This window comes from Suricata suricatta, chromosome 6 (genome assembly GCF_006229205.1).
Source record: "Suricata suricatta isolate VVHF042 chromosome 6, meerkat_22Aug2017_6uvM2_HiC, whole genome shotgun sequence".
NCBI classification, from domain to species: domain Eukaryota; kingdom Metazoa; phylum Chordata; class Mammalia; order Carnivora; family Herpestidae; genus Suricata; species Suricata suricatta.
In genome coordinates, this window is record NC_043705.1 from 132,895,793 (window position 1) to 132,905,141 (window position 9,349).

The 9,349-nt window shown below is 36.0% G+C and overlaps 1 protein-coding gene and 1 pseudogene across 1 annotated transcript in view; both read left to right on the forward strand.

Annotated features, from left to right (window-relative positions):
* Positions 1–9,349, forward strand: part of CDH18 (cadherin 18) — a 497,699-nt gene that overhangs the window by 277,049 nt on the left and 211,301 nt on the right. The window lies entirely within an intron of this gene.
* LOC115293262 lies at positions 6,856–7,412 on the forward strand (annotated as a pseudogene).

Consider the following 9,349-nt stretch of genomic DNA (forward strand, 5'->3'; position numbering starts at 1 on the left):
GTGTTTGATGTTAATGTAACACTATTTGTTACAGCCTTAGATAGATCCAGATAATGGAACTGAACTTGAGCACTTAAATGAATTTAATGGTATGCAAATTAAACTTAAATAAAGCTGTTAAACAGGCAAATGAGAAAACAAAACCATTTGAATCCATTTTTTCAAATATCAGTTTCTTGTTACTATACTGACCAGCTATTACCAGGAAAGGAAAAAAATAATCTCTTTGAGTATAAAATAGTAGTGATAGGAAATGATAAGAATCAATGTTGTTTAATTTTAACATGTTTTATACTATTACATCCTAGTAAAAAATAGATTTATCTTATCTACCTTATGTAATTTCTTTCCCTATATCCAGCAACTCAGTAGTAACTGTTGAGGAAAATGCCAGGAATTAATATATTAGTGTCTCATCTTTAGCCAATAGCCTGGTAAATATAGCCATTGTGGCATAATTAATTGTCACCTACTGAACACTTGGATGATAGGAAATATTGAAATTGATTGTTGAGTCTTGAAACAGACTAAGCATTATCTATGGCATTCAATAACTAAGCAATTTAATTTCTCCCCCTCCACTAAATTTTATTATAAAAGGCTATTTCTTCCCCTGCCCCAGGATGAAATGCACTACAAAGTCATCATATTGGCTTTTGTAGACTTTTTTCAAATCAAGTATCTTAGATATTTGAAATAAAATCTAAACTGCTTTTGAACAATACTTATTTGTATCCACAGTATTTCCCATAACATACGTATATATGGTTATAGAGGTATATATTATACTATTATATTATTATACAGGTATATTATCATTATGTAAGGGTATATATTCCCACTTAGGCTATCACTCTATCCTGGCTTATTTTTCCAAGGCAATATTCTACAACTCTGTCTGGTTCTCTGTATTCTTTAGCAGAACTAATCTCTCTGATCATTAAACTCCTTGTTTGCATACGTCATGAAACACACAGCAAGTATTTTTTGCTCATGTGTTATTTCTTCCCTATTCTGAAATACCTTTTAAGACATGAACATGACCATGTTTGCATTGCCCTCCATACTGGGCCTTACACATGGAAATGCATTCTTAATCACCTTTAGTAAAGAAATATATTAGCTAACTCTAACTACAATATTAATTCCATAAAGATTCTACAAAATATTATTATTATTATTATGGATTATGAATTTTATAGTATTTTTTAATTTTTTAGAAATGATGTTTTAAATGAAATATAATTGACACATGAGTGATATTGGTTTCAGGTGTACAACCTGTAATTTGATATCTGTATATACTACAAATTGTATACATCATCACTTAGTCAACAAAACATTCTTCTGATGAGAAGTTTTAAGATCTACTCTCTTAGCAACTTTCAAATATATAATAGTGCATTAACAATTGTCACCATGCTATATATCATATCCCCATGCCTTATTTATTTTATAAATATCTTTTCACTGCCTTTACTCATTTCTCCCACTCCCCACCTCTGATAACTACCAATCTCTTCTCTGTATCTATAAGCTTGTTTTTATTGTTGTTGGTGGTGGTGGTTTGTTTTGGTTTTGGTCTTGGTTTTGGATACCACATATAAGTAAGATAATATGTTTTTGTCTTTTTCTATATGAGTCATCTCACTTAGCATAATGCCCCCAAGGACCATATATGTTGTTACAAATGGCAGGAATTAATTCTTTTTTCATGACTCAATAATATTTCAACATATTGTGTTATTGTATATATATATATGTATATATATATACACGTCACATTTTCTTTATCCATTCATCCGTCGATAGACACTTGGGGTGTTACTGTATCTTAGCTTTTGCCAATAATGCTGCTGTGAACATAGGAATTAATATATCTTTCAATATATAGCACAATATATCTTGTGTTTTATTGATAAACATCCAGAAGTATAATTGATAGATCATATGATAGATTTAATTTTAGCTTTTTGAGGAACCTTTATCATGTTTTATGTAGAAGCTGTACCAATTTACATTCCCTTTGTTTACATTCTCACCAAAATTTATTTCATGTCTTTTAGATACTATTCATTCTGAGAGGCGTGAGGTGATAGCTCATTGTGGTTTTGATTTGTATTTCCCTGATGATTAGTGATGTTGAACATCTTTTGACATACCTATTGGCCACTTATATATCATATTTGGAAAATGTTTATTCAGGTTCTTTGCCCATTTAGAAAATCAGTATCATTAAAATAGAACATTATATTACTTGTAGGAATACAGTGTAACGATGATTTGACACTTGTGTACACTGTGAAAAAATGACCACAATAAATCTAGTCGCCATCCATCACCCGAATAAGTTGTAGTTGTTCTGTGTGTGTGATGAGAACTTTCAAGATTGAGTCTCCTGGAAAACTTTAAATGTGCTCTGTCATTTTTAATTGGATTGTTTGGCTTTTTCTTGGCTATTGAGTTATATGAGTTCTTGATGTATTTTGAATATTAACTCATCAGATATATGATTTGAAAATATTTTCTCCCATTCTGTAGGTTATCTCTTCATTTTGTCATGGTTTACTTTGTTGTGAAGTTGCTTTATAGTTTGATGTAGTCTCACTTGTTTATTTTGTTGCTTATTTTGTGTGTCAGAGTTAAAAAAAATTGCCAAGACCTATGTCAAGAAATATACTGCCTATGTTTCCTTCTATAAGTTCTGTAGTTGAGGGTCTTATGTTTACTTTTTTAAATTCATTTTGAATTAATTTTTGTGGATGGTGTAAGAAAGCAGTCCAGTTTTATTATTTTGCATGTGACAGTCCAGTTTTCCAAACACTATTTATTGAAGATGCTGTCTTTTCCCCATTGTATATTTTTTTGCTCATTTGTTATATATTAATTGACCATATATGTGTGAATTTATTTTGGGGTCCCTATTCTGTTCCACCAATCTAGATGTATGTTGTTTTGATTACTATAGTTTTATAATGTGGTTTGAGATCAAAGGGCATGGTGCATCTAGCTTTGTTTTTTCCTTAAGATTGCTTTGTGTAGGGGTACTTTGGTGGCCAACTTCGGTTTGGGTCATGACCTCATGGTTTGTGGGTTGGAACCCACCATTGGGTGCTTATGATTCTGTGTCTCCCTCTTTCTCTGCCCCCCACCTTGTTCTCTCTTTCTCTCTCTCTCTCAAATATAAATAAACATTATTTAACAATAAAGATTGCTTTGGTTATTTGGGGTCTTTTGTGGTTACATATGAATATTAGAATTGTCTGTTCTATTTCTATGAAAAAGTGTCACTGGACTTTTGAAAGGGATTACACTGAATCTACAGATTGCTTCGGATAGTATGGACATTTAACATATTGAGTATTCTAAGCTATACTCATGAAAGGCATTTCCATTCATTTGTGTCTGCATGTTTGTCACTAATGTCTTTCAGTTTTTAGTGTCTGGATCTTTTAGTTTTTAGTGTCTGGATCTTTTAGTTTTTAGTGTATGTCCTTGGTTAAATTTATCCCTAAGTATCTTATACTTTTTGAAGCAATTATAACAGATTGTTTTCTTAATTTTTCTTTCTGATTATTGTTGCAATATGGAGAGGCAACAGATTTTTGCATATTGATTTTCTATCCTGAGACTTTACTGAATTCTTTTATTAGTTCTAACCATTTTTGGTGGAGTCTTTAGGGTTTCCTATATATAACAGCTTTTCATCTGCAAATAGTGACAGTTTTACTTCTTTTTTTTCCCCCAATTTGGATACCTTTTACTTCTTGCATAATTGCCCTGGTCAAGACTTCTAATACCATGTTGAATAAATGTGGTGAAAGTGGGTACCCCTGTCTTGCTCCTCACATTAGAGGAAAAGCTTGTAGCTTTTGAGTATTGAGTATTGAGTACTGTTGAGTATTGTAGGAGTGCTGACAACACTGAGTTCATCTTTGGCCTTCCATCTTGTTTTCCCCTCCAGTGTGTGTATGGCACCATTTTAGATGAGTAATGGAGATCTTCTGACTCACAGATGGCACAGCCTTAGGTAACTACCCTGTGACCTCACTACTATGGCCATAATTCATTAAGGACTGGGGGTTAAGATCCAGGTAGAGACAGAGACTAGGGGCCAAGAGTAGCTGCTTTGGGTCATCCAACTGCCTGATTGCCCCATCAGTAAGTTGCCCCGAATACAACTCTGTATAAAATTATGGACTGGCTGGCTTGGTTTTTCAGTATTAAAATATCTTCTTACTCTGGAGGGTACATTACTGGCCCTCATGCAACTTGAAATAATTTACATACTTAGCAAGATACTGAAAAGAAAACAAGAGTGTGTAAAAAGGACCATGCCAGGGGAAAGCCCCTTGTCCATGTCCAAGGTGAACAAGTAGGGGAGGAGCCTCAGAGCTCATTGCATGCAGGAAAAAAATCAGGTTAGACAGCCACCTCCATGTGGGGACTTTTGGTCATGGTTTTTTTTGTTTGTTTGTTTTGTTTTTTTTTTTGTTTTTTGTTTTTTGTTTTTTTGGGGTTTTTTTTTGCATTTTGGACCAATGTGTAGCACCCCCAGAACACCTAAGGGGTTGTTAGATGTCCTGTTCAAAATAGTAGGGAAAAGGAAGTAGAGAGGAAAAGTGGACAAGCTATTGCATTAGCAGCTTGGCCATTGATCCATGGCTTAAGATACACCACAGAAAAGGAATTAGGAGTAAGAAGTGAATTGGAACAGTCCCAAGAAGCATTGGCTCTGGAAAAGCTTGTATAAGCTGCATGTTCCTCTAATACAGACGTTATGTCCAAAAGAATTCAAAAGCAGGAGATAAGGTTAGAAATTATGGCATGTATGGTGGCAAAGATGTATGGGCACTGATTACCACACACTGGAGACAGAACTATTATATATCAGGAGAACTGGGACCCGAAATCATGAGATCCCTGGGGTAATGATTCCTCTGATGAGTACATTATATAGAGGTGGAAAATAATTTCCAGCAACAACTTTCATTCAAACAAAGACTCAGGCCACTCTTGAGCCTGGGAATGACTGAGAAGAAATCCCCACTAGTGAGAACACAACTAGGGGATATTCTGCAGCTGACTTGGCAGAGCCAACAGGCACATTAAGCGACAGGGCTGAGAAGAGGTGGCTGCTTGTATGTTACCACTCTCAGATACTGGGGAAGATGGTATTATGTCAAATGGGTTTCAGATGCAAAAAATGGCCTCAGCCACTGCTGGACCTGCCTTGTGACAAAAATAGTATACCACTGGTATGGGTGAGAATTGCAGGTGCTTAGCTAATCTGATTGATTAGGTAAATGCTAGAATCAAGATAACCTGGCCTAGTGAAGGGGCTGTTTTCTCCCCTCTTCTTCGTTGGACTTCTATGGAAGAAAGACAAGAAATTATACTTGAAATGGGAATGAGGGGAACCTGAGTGACCCAGTCAGTTGAGCATCTGACTTTGGCTTAGGTCATAATCTCACAGTCTGTGAGTCTAAGCCCCACGTTATGCTCTGTGCTGACAGCTCTGAAATTTGCTTTGGATTCTGTGTATCCTTCTCTCTCTCTCTCTCTGTTCATTCCTTTGTGCTCTGTCTCTCTCTGTCTTTAAGAATAAATAAACATTTAAAAAAAACAAGAATGAAACATGCCATTTACACTCCAAATTTTAGAAACGCAGACAGAGAATAGTTTTCTTCTGATATAGAAGACTGTATCTCAGAGTCAGCCCCAGGGGCATGGTATAGGACTTTAGTATCTTGCCCCTGTGGATAAATGGGCCTATTCGTAGAGTAACAACTATGGCTACTGACTTCACTGAAATGGAAAGAATTCATTATGAGGGAAGTAATTGAAAAAACGAATGATTTTAATAATGATAAAATGGTGACAAGGGGGCTTATCAGAGTCTCTTGTAAACAGCAATGGCAAGATCTAATGTTTTTTTTTTTTGAATTCCAAAAGAAAATATAAACAAATGACCCAATTTGGTCTTTCTAATTGTATGGAAGGAGTTGCCCAAAGGAAAGCAGTTTACTTCCTTGAAGGAAGGCTCAGAAAACACAGGTGTGTCACAAAAGTGCTCCTCCACTAATGGAGGGATTTCAAGGGTAGATACCCCAGCCCCTAGAGAATAGGGGTTAGGCCCAGTGTTATACTCTAGTGCATGCTGTAGGGGACAACTGGCAGCCCCATGTGGAGTTAACGATTTATTGGTCTTGCACTAACAGACTGTACTACCTCTACTGAACACTAGAGCTGAATGCACACTTACCTGTGTGTGCATAGGGAGAAATAAAATTTTCTAATGGTCACAGGGGACAAATTATCAAGGTCTGAGGAACTAGTCTCTACATACAGATCAACGGGTTTCCTCCCCACTGTTTTCTAGTGCATATTTCTCCCATTTCTTAGTATATTTTCTACAAGATCTGGATCTAACTACAATGGCAAATGAATTCAGGTTGCATAACTTGTGATGATTTATCCTTTCTGGCTCAAGCAGCCATGCCGTTACAAGAGTGACTGTAATGTATCTTAAAGTCACATTGTTAGGAGGTAAATACTGACATGATCCATGGTCTAGGACAATCAGTAAAGTTTCTGGGCATTATCTGGTCGGATAGTACAAAAGTGTTGCCTGAGGCAGTCATTGATTAAAATAAAAGCCTTCCCAATCCCTAAAATGGTAAAGGAATTTGAGAATTTTTTTAAATTTATTAAGGTTGCAGGAGACGTTATATTGCCCATAGGGCCTAGATATTAACCCTTATATTCCTTGGTAAAAATGGAAAGCTATTATCAGGACCTAGGGCAACTCTGAGTAGGCAAATAAGAACTCTTCAAGTCTGCAATAAAAAAAAAATGGCCTCCAATAACACTACATTGCAAAAAATGGGAAAGCTGCAGAATAAAAAGAGTAAAAAAGTAGGAGAGGTAAAGCCTGAAGACTTTGTGGTGGAAAAAGCACTGGATCAATGAATAGTGAATAGGAAGTGGAGTATTTCCTGAAGTGGAAGGGATTTGCAGATGCTGGCAATACTTGGGAACTTGAAGAAAATTTAGATTGTCCAGAGTTAATTGAAGCACTTCTTAATTCTCAAAAATCTGGTAAAGAAAAATATGGTACAAAAGGAAAATCCTTATCTGACAATGAATCTGATGGTAGTAAATTTAAGAAGGAAAGAGATGCTGCTGATAAACCAAGAGGCTTTGCAGAGGTCTTGATCCTGAAGGAATAATTGGAGCCACAGACAGAAGTGGAGAATTAATGTTTCTCATGAAATGGAAAGGTTCAGATGAGTCAGAATCAGTGCTGGCAAAAGAGGCAAATATGAAATGTGAAATGTCCTCAGATTATAATTGCTTTTTATGAAGAGAGACTAACTTGTCATTTTTGTCCAGAAGATGAAGCTCAATAATTGTTTGTGTTGCTATATATATATGTGTGTGTATATATATATATACATATATATGTGTGTATATATATATAATATATATAAAAATACATAATCTGGGTCTTTGTTTTGTGATTTATGAGTGTGAAGAAATAACATCCTAATTAAAATCAAGTTTGAGGTGTTTATTTTGATGTGGTTTTGGGTGAGTTCTTGGGGATTTCACATCTATAGCATTGGTTACTTTGAACAAATAAAAGCTTTCTGTAGTTCTTACTTTGTCAGAAAATAGTATTTGAGACCATGGTATATTATTCCCTTACTTTAGAGAACATCTTTTCTACATGTTGGAAGAGATCTTCATAGTTGTTACTCAATCAGAATTTGTGCCTAAAGACCATTCTGGATTTCTGTATATTTAGGGGTGTGTGTGTGTGTCGTGTATGTGTGTGTGTGTGTGTGTGTGTGTGTGTGTATTTAAAATACATACATAAATGGTTTTCCTTTTTTTTCTTTTTTTTAATATTCCCCCAAATAAAAACAACATTTTATAACCATGGATAAGCCCATGTTCCTGGGATGGCATCACTTTCAGCAACCTAAGAAATATTCCACTTAAATTGTAATTTTTCCTGAAGACTTAACCTCTCAAATTTTGTAATTTATTGGACAACTTACATATAATATAAGCAAATTAAGTGGACAGATTGAAAGTAGCTGTATCAGAGTCCATGTCTACAGTCACACAAAGGCAAGTTTATTTGCAAGATTCCCGAAAGGAAAATATTATCACTACCGACAGCCTCCCCACCCAAATGAGAACACTAGACAAGTCCTGGTGTGCTTTAATCAGGTAAACAAAACTTAGTTAAAATTTAGTTCAATGGACATTTACAAGTTCCTTCTAGTGAACCATTCCTTTTCAGGAAGTTCAAATCCATGTGCTGCATTGACTAAAGAAAAAGATCATGATTCATGGAATGTTGATTGTTCATAAAAAGCTGATCATAATCAGATGATCAGAGATGCTGGTAATATAGTACCTGCTAGAATAAATGGAGGGACAAGGGGCACATGGATGGCTTAGTTAGCTACACATCAGACTTCAACTCAGGTCATAATTTCTCTGCTTGTGGGTTCGAGCCCCACATAGGGCTCTGGATTGACAACTCAGAGCCTTGAGCCTGTTCTGATTCTGTATCTTCCTCTCCCTCTCTCCCTCCCCAACTCACATTCTGTCTTTCTCTCTCTCAAAAATAAAGAAACATTTTTAAAAATTTCAAAAAATAAGTGGGGAGAGAGACTTCTGTAATCTAAATTCTTTCCTACAAATGGCCATATATCATTCTTTCTTATTGCCATATAGTAATCCATTGTATATATATACACCACATCTTCTTGATCTGTTCATCAGTTGATGGACATTTAGGTTCTTTCCATGATTTGGCTATTGTAGAAAGTGCCGCTATGAACACTGGGGTACATGTGCTCCTATGCCTCAGCACTTCCTTATCCCTTGGGTAAATCCCTAGTAGGGCTATTGCTGGATCATAGGGGAGTTCTATGGATAGTTTTTTGAGGAACCTCCACACTGTTTGCCAGAGCGGCTGCACCAGTTTACATTGCCAACAACAGTGTAGGAGGGTGCCCATCTCTCCACACCCTCGCCAGCATCTATAGTCTTTTGATTTGTTCATTTTAGCCACTCTGACTGGTGTGAGGTGGTATCTCAGTGTGGTTTTGATTTGAATTTCCCTGATGCTGAGTGATGTTGAGCATCATTTCATGTGCCTGTTGGCCGTCTGGATGTCCTCTTTGGAGAAGTGTCTATTCAGGTCTTCTGCCCATTTCTTCACTGGATCATTCATTTTTCGAGTATGGAGTTTAGTGAGCTCCTTGTATATTTTGGATACTAGCCCTTTATCTGATATGCCATTTGCCACTATCTTTTCCCATTCTGT